We start from the raw sequence: 16,058 nt of genomic DNA, 5'->3' as shown, positions 1-16,058 counted from the left end.
TTGATGACTGATAAGAAACCACGAAATATAATAAATTCGTGTCATTCGATTATGTTCATTGTTCTTGCATTAATCCGAGTAAAACAGACAAGAAACCTACATCTGATTGAAAATGATACCATTATTATTGCTATTATTACAGATTCAGTTGAGTAACGAACTTGGAATTTATTAAATTTTATCTAAAAAACAAATAGTTCTTAATAAAAAAAACTTAAAATCTGATTTGCCAAAATTTTATTTACATTTACATGTATGCAAAGTATGATAACTAAATAGGTTACTTTGATAATTGAATGATATTTTTGATTCATTGATTTATATCATAAATTCTTGTGAGACCCTTTATTTCATCGTCTTTTAGATCGGACGGTGTAGTTGACGGGCTCACTACTTCAGTGACTCGGGATTTGATTCCAATTACATCGTATGAATGTTCGTTATTGAATGATTGCTGTCGAAATATATATGTCGCCTATCCTCGTATATTTCATCGAATTAAATCGCGTTAGTCAATAACGGAATTAAATACGTCAAATACGAGAATGAATTTCGAATACGTACATTTCATACAATCGTTGATCCAGACAAAATATAGAGGAAGCAAAGAGAAGAGAGTGAAGCGAAATAACGCGCGGTGGATAAGGTGTGTGAGTGTGGTGTTTGAATGAACTATTGATTCCTTTGTACTTGTTGAATGCTTGATTTCGAATTCTAAATACAGTACATTCATTTGTGGTTATCTAGTACTTGTTGATCTGATTACGTTATTTCTGGGATTCTTAATTCATACTATAATTCAAATACTCCTAATCATCATAGTGAGTCAACTCCATTTAATTAAGCGTTAATCAATATTTATAGTCACACAAAAATATGCTACAGACGTGATGAATAGGATAAGAAGTGAACACATACATATGCCCTCACATAAAAACATGCAAGATTGATAAGCGAATAATCAACAAGGTCAAAGTGTGACTCAAGTAAAATGAATAGATTGGCCTGTCAGAAAGCGAGAATAAGGTATATGGGCTTAACATAATATCCGATACTACAAATTATGACATTGACTTCAATGATAATTTGACCGTATAGACAAAATCCTATACAGACAGTTTTATATAAAACAATGAAAATTTTAATTGATTTGAAGAATATTTTAAAAATAATTTTGATTCAGTTCAATAAGATACCATCATCTACATCCTTATTGTTTTCTCACATCTTACTTACTTACTTACGCCTGTTACTCCTCGTGAAGGAGCATAGGCCGCTCACCAGCATTCTCCATCCAACCCTGTCCTGGGCAATCCTTTCTAGCTCCGTCCAGTTGTAATTCATTGTTTTCATATCTGCTTCTATTATCCGACGCAATGTGTTCTTTGGCCTTCCTCTTTTTCGCTTCCCTCCAGGATTCCAAGTTAGGGCTTGCCTCGTGATGCAGTTTGACGATTTGCGTAATGTATGTCCTATCCACTTCCATCATCTTCTCCTAATTTCTTCTTCAGCTGGAAGTTGGTTTGTTCTCTCCCACAGAAGGCTATTGCTGATGGTATCCGGCCAATGGATGTTGAGTATCTTACGTAGACAGCTATTTATAAATACTTGTACTTTCTTGATTGTGGTTGTTGTAGTTCTCCAAGTTTCAGCTCCATTCAGTAGGACTGCCTTGACGTTCGTATTGAAGATTCTCACTTTGATATTGGTTGAAAGTTGTTTTGAGTTCCATATGTTCTTCAATTGTAGGAATGCGACCCTTGCTTTGCCGATCCTCGCCCTTACGTCTGCATCTGAACCTCCTTGTTCATCGATGATGCTTCCTAGGGATGTGAAGGACTCCACATCTTCCAGAGTTTCGCCATCAAGAGTGATTGGATTGCTGTTTTCCGCTTTGAATTTGAGGACCTTGGTTTTCCCTTTGTGTATGCTGAGGCCTACTGATGCAGAGACTGCTGCTACACTGGCTGTCTTCATCTGCATCTGTTCGTGTGTACGTGATAGGAGGGCTAGGTCATCTGCGAAGTCCAAATCGTCTAATTGATTCTGAGCTGTCCATTGTATTCCGTGTTTTCCTTCAGATGTTGAGGTCTTCATAATCCAGTCGACCACCAGAAGACAGATGAAGGGAGAGAGTAAACAGCCTTGTCTGACTCCGGCCCTTACTTGGAATGCATCTGTCAGCTGTCCTCCATGCACTACTTTGCACTGTAGTCCGTCGTATGAGTTCCGGATAATATTGACAATCTTCTCAGGAACTCCGTAGTGTCGAAGAAGTTTCCATAATGTCCTCCTATCTACACTGTCGAATGCCTTTTCATAATCAATGAAGTTGATGTATAGTGACGAGTTCCACTCAACTGATTGTTCGACGATGATCCGTAGTGTTGCAATTTGGTCTGTGCACGACCGATTCTTTCGGAATCCAGCTTGTTGATCTCGAAGTTGGGCATCTACTGCATCCTTCATCCGGTTCAGCAACACCCTGTTGAAGACTTTCCCTGGTATTGACAGTAGTGTAATGCCTCTGTAGTTTTCACATTTGCTCAGATCTCCTTTCTTTGGAATCTTGATGAGGTGTCCTTCTTTCCAGTCCATTGGCACTTGTTCCTCCTCCCAAATCTTTTTGAATAGAAGATAAAGCATGTTTGTGGTTGCTTCGATGTCTGACTTCAGTGCTTCAGCTGGTATATTGTCGGGTCCTGCTGCTTTCCTCCTCTTGATTTGTTTGATGGCCATCCTGATTTCTTCCGTCGTTGGTGGATTGACATCTATAGGAATATCTGTGTGTGCTGCTTCGATGTCCGGTGGATTCATTGGAGCCGGCCTATTCAGGAGTTCCTCGAAGTATTCTACCCATCTGTTACGCTGTTGTTGAATTTCGGTGATTGGCTTGCCTTCTTTGTCTTTGACCGGCCTCTCTGGTTTACTGTATTTCCCTGCTAGTTTCTTCGTTGTATCGTGAAGCTGTTTCATATTTCCTTCTCTAGCAGCTTTTTCTGCCGTCGTTGCTAGTTCTTCCACGTATTTCTTCTTGTCGGCTCTAATGCTCCTCTTCACTTGCTTGTTTGCTTTTGTGTATTCAGCTTGTGCTTGGACTTTCTCTGCTCGTGTTCGGCTGTTGTTAATTGCTGCCTTCTTGTTCTTCCTTTCTTTGATCTTGTCCAGTGTTTCTGTAGAGATCCATTCCTTATGATGGTATTTCTTTAGACCGAGAACCTCTTTACATATTGAAGTTAATGCTTCCTTGGTGCCTTTCCAGTTGTCCTCCATACTAGTTTCTTCTTCCTTCAGTAGATCTTGTAAGGCTTGGGACCTGTTGTTGAGAGCTATCTTGAATTCATTGAGTTTGTCAGTATCTCGAAGGAAGGCTGTATTGAAGCTTTGTAGTGATGTTTGTCCAGTTGTAAGTTCTTTTTTAGCTTCAGTTTTAAATTGGCCACAACTAGGTGGTGCTCTGAAGCTATGTCAGCTCCTCTCCTGGTTCTCACATCTTCGATTGTCCTTCGGAATTTTTTGTTGATGCAAATATGATCTATTTGGTTCTCTGTAGTGTGGTCCGGTGAGATCCATGTAGCCTTGTGAATACGCTTGTGTGGAAATATTGTGCCCCCTATGACCAATTTGTTGAATGCACATAGATTTGCAAGTCTTTCTCCATTTTCGTTTCTCTGTCCCAGTCCATGTCGTCCCATAATATCTTCATATCCGGTGTTGTCTATTCCGACTTTGGCATTTAGATCTCCCATCAGGATGGTGAGGTCGTTTCTTGGGCATTTCTCAATGATTGACTGTAGCCGGTCGTAGAACTGATCTTTAATGTCGTCGTTGCTATCATTGGTGGGTGCATAACATCGGATAATATTCATTGTGATCCCCTCCTTCTTTGTCTTGAATGATGCTTTGATGATTCTGGATCCGTGAGATTCCCATCCTACAAGCGCATTTCGTGCTACTTCGGACAGCATAAGAGCGACTCCCTGAGTGTGTGGAGCATTGTCCTCTTCGTGACCGGAGTATAGCAGCATCTCTCCCGTAGCTAGCCTTTTCTGTCCAGCTTGGGTCCAGTGGGTTTCGCTGATTCCCAGTACTGCTAAGTTGTATCTCCTCATTTCCATTGCTATTTGACTGGTCTTCCCGGTCTCCTACATTGTTCGAACGTTCCATGTACCTATAAAATTTTTGCTCTGGTTGTTAGAAGGGGCATCGACCTCGTGGCTTTCGAAGGAGCTCGGCTTTCACCATGAAGCGTCATAATTCTTCTAAATGAAGATCTTCTAACTCCCAGGGCAGAGTTAAAATGGTTTGGATTATTTTTTCTGGTAAGCGTTTATTTAGCGAGTTAGTTTTCTACGGGATGGGGACGCTAACCCCATGCCCGGCAGTAACCCTATAAGAGCTACAGGCGGAGTTGTTTTCTCACATAAGATGCAAGTAATAAATCTCAATGGCTAACCTCTATAGTAGACAATAAAATTATCTACGAGTGAATTCTTAAGTTTGCATTTTGTTTAGATTGCATGGTACATTTAACTATATGCTATGTATGTCAAACCATAGGTAATCATTCAAAACATTTAATTATTTTAATAGCTGTGATCATGATACAATTGAACCTAGACCATCATGGAAAACCTGGAAGCACTGGACGACCATTCCTTCCTATTGTGAAACTCTTCAATCGTGCGCATCCACGATCCCGCCTCGCGAGATTTGAAACCACGACCTGTCGGTCTCGCGCTCGAACGCTTAACATCTAGACCATCGTGGATGCGCACTGTTGAGGAGTCCCACAATAGGATGAAACGGCCGTCCGGAGCTTCCAGGTTTCGCATGGTGGTCTAGCTTTAATTGTTTCATGATCTTAACTAATGAAATTACTATGATATCCACAGAACCTCTTCTGATATTTAATTATGATTGCTCATAAACTTTCTCAAAATACTATGATCATTTCTTTAATGTATAACTAATTTCATTATATCTGATTTTAATGTTTAACAAATTCTGTGGATCTATTTAACAATTTAGTAGCATTAGGATTGTCTCTTTCTGAGACGTTGATTGCTGTTGGATAGAATCTATGAAAAACTTTTTTTTATAAAGATAGCAAATATTACCTATCTAATGAGTCTTAACTCTCTTATATTCTTTATATTCATTTACGGTAACAATTCATAATTCATAGCTGGATACGCTTGAGTTTCTCTAGCGCTTATTACTATTCAATAGTAAACAGTTATTTTGATAACGTACTCTCTGAAATAAACGAATCTAAAAGTGATTTCAGTGAAATTCCGACTGAATTGAGGCTCTATAAAGGAGGTGAAAAACACGAATGTGAAAAGCCGAGGACCATTTGTCCACTGAGAATAATAATTATTGATTTCAAACATTTTTTTTGAAGAAGTTATGAATACATTATGTACTCCAAATTGTTGGGTCGTGATGGCACGCTAGTTATCATGTAATTTATTGGCCAATCAAAATACGACTTGTTCGCCCTTGTAATGTACTAAACCAATGACGTTAGTTCGGTCTGATCAGCCTAGCGTCCTATTGGCTCGTTGCTCGCCTAGCCTGTCTAGCTGAGTTCAAAGTACCAATAACAGCCTCCACCATGCGAATCATTTATTTCAGACACACTGGGTTTGCATATCAATCAAACAGGCCACAACGCACCATAAAATAGGAAATAACGTTTATACACAATAAAGCCAAAGAGCGGCTGTGAACGTGGGAGACTGTAACTAATCAGCTGAACATAACTTAAGAACAGTAAATCGTATCATAATAGTTTATAGGTCAAAATTAAGCTTATAATAAGATGAATGTAAATATACACGATTTAATTACCGAATAGTTATACCATAAGGATATATAGATAATATAAGTCCGCTAAAATGTCTCAGAAGTTACTCGTCATTTAATCTTCACTAGGATCTAAAATCGTCAAAATTGACCGACCGCTGATTGGTGACTAATTTCGTGTTTATGTAGTCTTTTTAGTACTTATCAAATTGTAACGAAATCCATTACACTAAGTTACTTGACACTGCGTTCACTAATTTGAGGTGTTAGGTGGATGAAGGCAGTCTACCGGGAAACCACAGACTCATGTTTCGTGTTATTTGGAACTTATCATCAGTGTGTGCCTGTAATCCCGAGGAGTCTGGTGCTCCATGAGGGACTCAATCCCGCATCACTCATATTCGCAATGTGAGATGTGACATGGGACAGAGTCAACCAAGATACATCAATTCCCTCAAGACTACAAGCTCGCCTTGATAAAAATTCCTAAACATCTGAATACCTAGATCCAACAATGTAACATAACAATGATACTTGATTTCGGGTTTATCGAATAAGCTTCCATCTTAATAGTAATTACATTAAAATTAGTTTGACATATAAACCATACTAAACGTAGTCACTGATTCGAAACCTAATTCTGTCCATTTTAGTATGCCTCTTGAAAGATAAAACTTCAATTTATCGTAACTCATAAAAAAAGAAATTTTATTCGTAATAAAATGTCAATAAAATTAATACTGTATGGAGATTATTTTAAATGTTCTTTGAATATGAAAGTTTTGTTGTTTGTTTTTTGAAGTCATTTCCATTTTTCAAAAAATTCTTTGCAGATTTTTCTAGAAGGAAAAACGATGAAGAAAAAAGTTCAATCTTCAATCAAACTGTAAACCTTTTAAATTGTAAACATCTACCATTAGAGTTAATTTAAATAAATATATTAAATATACTAAATAAATATATTAGCGCAATACATTTCGAACAATCTAATCACACATATATATTAGACTAGAAATGAGGAGGTAAGAGAAGATATAGATAATATGGAAAACAATCTGAAAACTCATCATTGCTGGATAATGTGCTAATTGTGCCAGGGTAAGTTTAAGGTGAGAACAAACTATTTCGTAATACACAAAAGGGGTTTGAATTTTCGTATAGCAGTGTCAAGATCAATCTTATGATCTGTTTCAACTATGTGTTTGGCAATCGAGATTGATGTATATTTGTCATCTACTCTTATTGGGTCATTTGATTTTATTTGTTTTTGCAGGCATTTAAGATATCACGATTACTCCTCCTTATGTATGTGTGGCCACACACATATTTAAATTGGTAAATGCAGTGAGATGTGACGCAATTGTCTTCATGTCTTTTAGGTTTTTGGTGAAGCGTTGACCTTGTTGTTTCTTTGATAATGATCTTTGCTGCGTAGTAAGTCTTGTTAATAACAGATTTAAGCCTTTTTTCAATAAAAGGCTATTTGACTCACTTCTAAACGGTAAGACGATGTAGACAGACTCTTTCGTGTCTAAGCTATAGTAGGTCTCAAGATAGTAGGTGACACGATAATGTCATTTAGTTACAAGTTTCTAATAAAGTTGAGTAGTGACTATTCATAGAATCCAGGATTCCAGTTTTGTCTCAATTGAGATCAGTCAGCTGGATATACCTGCATTCTAATGTTTATGTTCACACTGTTGTGATAGAAATAACTGCAGATATTCACCGATTTCAATTTTTTATCATTAGCTTAGTTGATGTGTGTACATGAACAGTGATATTCTTTCATGGAATCACTTTTCAGCTTTTTTTGTTTGTTTTTGCAACAGGTCATTATATTCTATGAAAACAGCATACCTTGATAGATAGAATGATCTGGAGTTAAATCATTGATAAATCAGAACGTCATCATTAAAACGACCCAAACTGAATATTTCATCATATTTTGAAGTTTTATCTTAATTTTTTTAATCATTCGACTTAATGTGATAAACTTTATATTTTCAAATAAACTAATTTCTATGGAATTATACAGCCTGTTACAAATTAGTGAACCATCTTTTAAGATAAACTGGATAGTTTGTTTTATATATCAGGTATAAATTGTTTGAAATATATATATACTTAAATGCTTAACTACACATAATTAAAAATCATTTTACCTTACCTCCTCAGTGAGTATTAAAAAATTTCCCCCTAGAAATATTTACATAAATTACATGGACACAAATGAACATTTTCACAGTGTAGGGTTATGATGATTACTAAGTTTTTGATTGAAATCATGAACCGATCAATGCTAGACAACCATTGAAAACCTGGAAGCACTGGACGATCGTTTCTTCATATTGTAAGACTCCTCAGCAGTGCACATCCACGATCCTGTTCGCGGGATTCGAACCAAGAGCCTTCAGTCTTGCGCGCAAATGCGAGAATATTTCTAAAATTTAGTCTACTTTGTTATTAAAAATCTTGAAACATTTATTTCTTAATTGAATGTAAACTTATCACTTTCAATTATACGAACATGTATAAAACTTATTAAAATAATATTTAATCAAAGTGATTATTATGTATTATTGGAACTGTGTACAGAAACAATCTTTATGTAAATTTCTTTAATCATATTCACTCCAAGCTTATTTCTAAATTAAGTCTCAGATGACAGTTAAACATAATGTGAGTTAACATGTTTTGAATTATCTAGCTGTGATATTCAATGATAAGTGATAAGATAAGAAACTATCATAAAATATTCAAATCATGTAGATCATTTTTATAATTCCAAGTGATTTAAAACTGATTTATGAGTTGTTACTATCTCAAACTTTGATTTCTTTTCTCTTTTAGTCAAAATAACTCAAGACGTTGTAATGACAGTATAACAGTAGTGCATTAACTTATCCTTAAATAAAGTGGATCCATTTAATCTCACTTTTAAAGACTACAAATAAGTCATGTTTCCTTCAAATACTAATATTACATAGCGTTAGTTGACAACAGTAGTTATTAGGAAGATGAAATATATCTAAACATAAGTTCATTGTGAACCTATTTAAATTTATTGATTTCATATAAATCGATTGAAATTTAATAATCGATAAAGACGAATTGGAAATTAATTGAATTCAAACTAGTTTTTGAAAGATCAATATTTAAATCTGATATGATCTTTGTCAATCATATTCTTAAGGAAATAATAATCAAAATGAATTATTATTTTGTTGTCTTAGAAATTACCATTTTGGTTCTATCTTGTCTAATTATCAGTTCATTTTCTCAGTAATATAGTATAATTTTGATTCCGTACAGTAATAATGTATGTACCTTATTTACAATCACAAATTATATATTCTATGTAGATTATCAATGTCAAAGTTGAACTTGATAGTTTCAAATAAATTGAATATTGAGTAGAAATTTAATAATAAATATATTTCATTATCATATCCTAATGAGTAGAAAAACTGTATTTCTGAAGTTTCGTGACTTCATATAACTCACTTCTTCAGAGTAAATAAATAACCGACATTAAATTCATTCAAGTTTGAATAGTACAAAGGAAGCAATAATATGGTTTTGATTCAAAAATAGTTTTTTAAATCTGAATATGCTCTTTCCAGTTTCTTTATCTAAGTACATTTCTTTCTGGTTAGTGTTGTTTTAGAGAGTTAGTTTTCTGAAGAATGGGGTTGCTAACTCCATGCCCAACCCTCCTCCTTTATCCGGGCTTCGGACCGGCAGTAGCCTTAGAGAAGCTACAGACAGAATAGATAAGACACACATTGAGGGAAGCAACCAACTGCGTCACAAGGCAAACCCTCACATGGAATCCTTAAAGCCGAAGGAGAAGAGAAAGACTAAAGAACACATTACGCCAAGAAATGGAGACAGACATGAGAAGAATGAACAACAGTTGGATAGAACTGGAAAGGAAGGCTAAGGACAGTGTAGGTTGGAAGATTCTGGTCGGCGGCCTTTGCTCCATTGGGAGTAACAGGCCTAAGTAAGTAAGTAAACAATCTAAGTACATTTGATTAAATTATATTCACTTCGTTTACACTTTAGAATAAGCTTAATCATTGGTTCTTAAAGTTAGTGTACATGCTGACCACTTAATAATCTAATCGTCATTATTAAATTTAGTTTCAGATCTGATGAGTGTCATGTCATATTTGTAAGATATTAAGTAAGAAACTATTACTTACCAATCCTCCACTATTTTATCCCATATTCCCTTTCTTTACAAAATAAAAAGAATAGAAATTGGAAATATTATTTTACTAACAGTTCTTCTAAAGAAAACCAATTTAAGTGTTTATTATTCTTATTATTACTTTCAGTCACATAACACTGTTCGTTTTAATATCAGTTTGAAATAACGCTTATTCGGGACCACAAAAGTATCTGTCGAGTCATTAAGCAAAAAGAAAATGAAAAATTTTCTTCTTGATAATCCCATTTACTAAAGCAATACAATCTTATATATTAAGACATGATAATCCTTGATAATAAAAAAATAACCAAGTGTTGTGTCATTAATAAATTGATCAAATATTTCATGAACTTAACAGAAGTTAAATAATAGCCAGAGGGTTACTAGAAGCCAAAACGTGTAAGACTTTATTGAGAGTAATATAGTTTGATTCTCATCATTAATTCTTATAAACTGGATAGAACAGTCAACATATGGATATATATTTCAGTTTAGCAATTTTCTAAAAACATCCGATCGGCAGATGATTTTCAACAGATGGCTACAAATAATTAACAGAATGTATTGAAGTTATTTGTCGTTTCTGTTGCCATTAATTTTAATGAACCAAAAAAGTATAAATAGTGAGATGTCTATCGATTAGCTTATTGTTCTAATCTTAAATATTAGGTGAGAGGAATTATGAACTACTGAAGAACTATTAAACAGAAACACGATAAAAATCTGTATATGAATAATGTTACACATTCACTTAAACGATTCAAGTCGGTAACGTAATCTGCCCTTGACAATACTTAGAAAGGCATCTAAATAGTATGATTATGATATTCAGTATATAAAGTTAAGAAATGTTAGAAAGTTTTGTGAATTCTTACAATATTATAAATTGCTTTAGAATGATTCAGTCTTAACACATCTATCTGGATAATTAAAAGGAACATTCAAACTCCAAACAATATTGAAGTAGTATTGTTGGCCCATGTCATATAAACTTTTAAGAAAATGTAATAGACTATTTTAATAATTAAAGAGATTAAAAATAAGTAAATGAGTATCATTCATTTTATAAGGTCAGAGATTAAGATAAGAAAAACTAGATAGTGATGATTCGCTTCATAAATTTAATATCATATATATTCTAATTTATTTCCCCTACCGAAAAGTAAAACGTCACTGATCATTGTTACAAAACGTACTTAGGAGCTTCTGTTGTGGTAACCAATTCTAAAATAAAATTAATTTGGTTTAAAATTGTTCATACTTCACAAATAAATATTAAACACATTATCACAATCCATAAAATGTTATGTAAACAAATCTAATCTAAACGTCTCATATGTATAACCATATCCAAATGATTACATTCGATTGAAATAAGAAGTTACTTAGTCGAACAAATACAGTATATCAATCCATTGAAAACCTTAATTACACTATTGACTGACTGTAACAGAATGGTGAAATTCTCGTCCTGAATTTATTATTCAAATGTGAAAAGACAATGAAAGTTCATCAATGAATACTTCTATACTTATGTTGGTGCAATTCCTTTGAATTACGACAGTAACAATCAAAACTAATGAATATTTAGCTTATTAGTTAACAGGAGCGGGATTACGTATGATGAGCCAGTGAGTTACTGTTATTTCGTTTAATTGAAATCGGTTTTGATCAGTTTTGAAAACCTCTGTAACCAACCGAAATATACAGCAATAACCTAGTTGTTTATTTAAGTTAATCCAATAAGACACTATAATTGATCCTAGCGAAATGAAATTAAAATCAATCAGACTTTGTTTTCTTTGTGTTTCAGACTTGATTTCATTGAAATTTTAAAGATTAATGTAAATAATAATACTGATGAATGATCAATTACAGTCCTAAACATCAATGGGAAGATTCAAGTAAAACAATACTAAGTGAATTAATCTAAAGATTGTACAAATTATTTACAAACATTGAAAAATCAATGTTAGTGTATTTTATTGATTATTGATATGATTTATCAATAAAATTAGGATCAATCCTATAATAGATTTAGATAATTATCAGTTGGATTCAAGAGTTGAATAAATCACGAGATTATCTCTTACTGAAAAAAATCTTCTTCATCTACAGACATGAAGTATTCACTGAAATCTTTGTATGTTTTAGTTAATAAAGCAGATTTGAAGTGTGTTTTTGAAAAAGTTAAAACTTAAGCTTATTATTATTTACTTTTCCTGTCATTATATACTTCCTTCAATGATATGATATTATTACATAACAATTCTCCGAACATTTTTATCCCATTAAAATGAATTTGTAATTGCCAAACCTTCTGACAACATCAACAATAAAAATGAGTACACAGTCAAAACATCTGAATGTTTAAACGGTTTCTACTGTTCTCAATAATCAAATCGGTTGTCCTGTAATAGCATACTTACAACCTGACCGTTTGCATTTAAAACTGCTTTTTACTTCTAATTGTGTATAAACATATATAAATGCATAACTTACCTAATCCAAAAGCATTTATTTCTAAATTATGCAATTTTAGTAGTAAAATAAACAATTATCTATCCTTTAAGAATGACATTGAACACTGTTAATTAATTGATCATATTTGCTTCTATCTTATTCTAGCTACAATAGACTGGACTGCATAATATTCGGTTTGAAAGTTTTCATCGAAAACTGCTAATAAATAACAATCAAACACGAAATAATTCATTGATTGAAATTAACGTTTAATATACTACCAGGAAGACGTCAACAACTGAAGGGAAGCACGGGATACAGTGGACGATCTAGACTTCGCAGGTGATCTGGCCCTTCTATCCCAAACGCAACAACAAATGCAGGAGAAGACGACCAGTATAGCAGCAGCCTCAACAGCATTAAATCTCAATATGCACAAAGGGAAAAGCAAGATTCTCCGATACCACACAGCATGCACCAATTCAATCACAATTGACGGAGAACATTTGGAAGATGCAAAAACATTTACATATTTGGGCAGCATCATTGATGAACACGGTGGATCTGATGCAGATGCAAAAGCGCGGATCGGAAAAGCAAGAGCAGCATATTTACAACTGAAGAACATCTGGAACTCAAAACAATTGTCAACTGCCAACACCAAGGTCAGGATTTTCAATACAAGTGTCAAAACAGTTCTACTGTATTGTGCGTAAACTTGGAGCACTACGAAAGCCATCATCCAGAAGATACAAGTGTTTATTAACAGTTGTCTACTCAAAATACTTCGGATCTGTTGGCCAGAAACTATTAACAACAACCTACTGTGGGAGAGAACAAACCAGATCCCAGCGGAGGAAGAAATCAATAAGAAGCGCTGGAAGTGGATAGGACATACATTGAGTAACAGGCGTAAGTAAGTAAGTAATACTACCAGGAAGTTACTGGTAAATCTTTTGTTTCAACTTCAGTCAGCAACTAAGTTTGATACTGACTTCAGTTTTAAATGATTTATTATACTATTCATACTTATTTTTGACCAAATTATCCCTCTTAAATGTGTTAATATACTTCATTAAATAATAAACCAGCAAAATACCTTACCTGGCATGTAAACAGAGATAGTTATGGCAATTATCACAATCGCAAATATGATGAATTTGTCAAATTGCATTTTGATTAAAGAGACAATTTCTCTAACTGTAATTTCTTCCAAAAATATGATAGTATGTTTTATCTACTAACTAATAATGTATTTATATTCAGTTATGTTTGCATAACTTTTCTGATTGTTTGTAATTAGTAAACAGAAATTATCAGTCACTTTTATTTGTCCGCCGAAATATTAGTAAGTGACGTTTGCTGCAAAATAGTTATGTTGAAACATTAAGACTGATTGGAATGCAAATAAACATTGGAAATATGAAACCTGTTTATGATACTTAGCTGACGAAAGAAAATAAAAAAGTGATAAATTGCGTAATAAACATTTTCCTACTTACTTACTTTACATATTGAAGACTGTTACCCCTCATGGGGGAGCATAGGCCGCTCACCAACACACTTCATCCAACCCTGTCCTGAGAAATCCTTCCCAATTCATCCTTTTTATGTCTACTTCCAATTCTCATCACAGTATGTTCTTCGGTATTCCGCTTTTCAGCTTCCATACAGGATTCTAAGTTAGCACTTGCATCAGGGTGCTGTTTGATGATTTCCTAAATGTGTGTCCTATCCACTCCCAACGTATTCTACCAATCTCCTCATCAGCTCGAACCTGGTTTGTTCTCTCCCATAGTAGGCTGTTGCCGATGGTATCCGACCAACGGACGTTCAGTATCATATGTAGACAATTTTTCTAGAAATACTTATACTCTTTTAATGATGGTTGTGGTAGTCCTCCAAGTTTCAGCTGCATACAATAGAATTAACTGTCTTGACATTCGTATCGAAAATTCTCATTTTGATATCTGTTGGTAGTTGCTTTGAGTTCCACATATTCCTCAACTGTAGCAATGCTGTCCTTGATTTGACATTCATCGCGTTTACGTCTGCTTCAGATCATCCACGTTCATATATGATGGTGACCAGGTATATGAAAGATTCCACCTCTTCCAGAGTTTATTCATCAAGTGTTATTGGGTTGGTGTTCTCTGTGTTGAATTTGAGGATCGTGGCTTTTCCCTTGTGCATGTTAAGGTCTATTGATACAGAGGATTCTGCTACACTGACTGTGTTCACTTGCATTTGTTCGTGTGTATGAGATAGAAGAGCTAGGTTATCTGAGAAGTTCAAATTGTCTAGTTGCATCCAACCTGTCCATTTTATCCCATGCTTCCCCTCACATGTCGAGGTCTTCATAATCCAGTCAAACATCAGATGAAATAGAAAGGGTGAGATTAAGCAATCTTGCCTGACTCCGGTACTCACTTGGAATGCATCTGTCAGTTGTCTTCCATGCAGCACTCTGCACTGTAGTCCATCGTATGAATTCCGGATGATGTTGACGACATTCTCATCTACTCACTCTATAGTGTCAAGGAAGTTTTCATAATGTTCTTCTATCCACACTGTCAAATGCCTTCTCATAATCAAGGAAGTCGATATATAGTGACGAGTTCCACCCAACTGATTGTTCAACGATGATCCGTAGTGTCACGATTTGGTCTGTACACAACCGATCCTTACGGAATCCAGACTGTTGATCTCGAAGCTGGACGTCTACTGAGTCCTCAATCAGGTTCAGTAACACTCTGTTGAGAACATTTCCTGGTACTGACAGTAGTGTGATTGCTCTGTGGTTCTCACATTTACCCAGATCTCCTTTCTTTGGTATCATGATCAGGCGTTCTTCTTTCCAGTTTGTCGATACTTGTTCTTCTGCAGTTACTTCTATGTCTCGCATCAGTGTTTCGGCTGGTATAATGTTAGATGTTGCTGCTTTCCCAATCTTCACTCGTCTGACCACCATCCTGATGTCTTCAATTGTTGGTTGAGTGACATCTATAGGAAGGTCTGTGTGTGCTGCTTCGATATCCAGTGGATTCAATGGAGCTAGTCTATTCAACAGTTGCTCGAAGTACTCTACCCACCTGTTCCGCTGTTCTTGAGTCGCAGTGATTGACTTGCCTTCTTTGTCCTTGATCGGTCTCTCTCACTTACTATATCTCCCTGCTAGTTTCTTCGTTGAATCATAAAGTTGTTTCATATTTCCTTCTCTTGCAGCTCTTCCCCCTGTAATTGTCACGTCTTTTAAGTGTTGCTTCTTGTCATCTCGAATGCTTTTCTTCACTTGCCTGTTTGCTTTAGTGTATTCAACTTGTGCCTTCACTTTATCCGTTCTCTTCTGTTGTTAATTGTTATCTTCTGTTCTTCCTTTCTTGAATCTTGTCCACGCTTTCCATAGAGATCCATCCCTTATGATGATGCTTGTTGAGATTCAGGACCTCCTGACACGTTGAAGTTTGTGCTTCTTTTATCCCTTTCCAATTGTCCTCCATATTAGTTTCTTCTTCTTTCAGTAGATCTTGTAAGGCTTGGAACCTCTCTTGTTGTGAGTTATCTT

General features: G+C 34.9%; 1 protein-coding gene across 1 annotated transcript in view; it reads left to right on the top strand.

Moving 5' to 3' along the window:
- Nucleotides 1–819, top strand: part of MS3_00000003 (uncharacterized protein) — a 32,168-nt gene extending 31,349 nt beyond the window's left edge. Inside the window, exon 21 of the mRNA XM_051207944.1 lies at nt 365–819. The gene's annotated coding sequence lies outside the window, so the exon portion shown is untranslated. The remainder of the gene's footprint in view (nt 1–364) is intronic.
- The last annotated feature ends 15,239 nt before the right edge of the window (nt 820–16,058 follow it).

The sequence above is a fragment of the Schistosoma haematobium genome, chromosome 1 (genome assembly GCF_000699445.3).
Source record: "Schistosoma haematobium chromosome 1, whole genome shotgun sequence".
NCBI classification, from domain to species: Eukaryota; Metazoa; Platyhelminthes; class Trematoda; order Strigeidida; family Schistosomatidae; genus Schistosoma; species Schistosoma haematobium.
Note: the sequence above shows the minus strand (reverse complement) of the source record. Positions and strands in the feature narration are given on the sequence as shown.